Genomic DNA, 227 nt, shown 5'->3' with positions numbered 1-227 from the left:
AACGTATAACGTTATATGTTTCTACGATATGGCATATAGTGTTATACGGTATTACGATATTACATATAACGTTGTATAGTACTACGTTATGGCTTATAACGTTGTATGGTATTAAGTTATGACGTCTAACGTTGTGTGGTATTGTGATATAACGTATAACGTTATATTCTATTACGATATTGCGTATAACGTTATACGGTATCACGATAGAACAAATAACGTTATAG

This window comes from Bombus pyrosoma, linkage group LG3 (assembly GCF_014825855.1).
Source record: "Bombus pyrosoma isolate SC7728 linkage group LG3, ASM1482585v1, whole genome shotgun sequence".
Taxonomy (NCBI): Eukaryota; Metazoa; Arthropoda; class Insecta; order Hymenoptera; family Apidae; genus Bombus; species Bombus pyrosoma.
The sequence above is the reverse complement of the archived record's forward strand: the minus strand, read 5'-3'. Positions refer to the sequence as shown.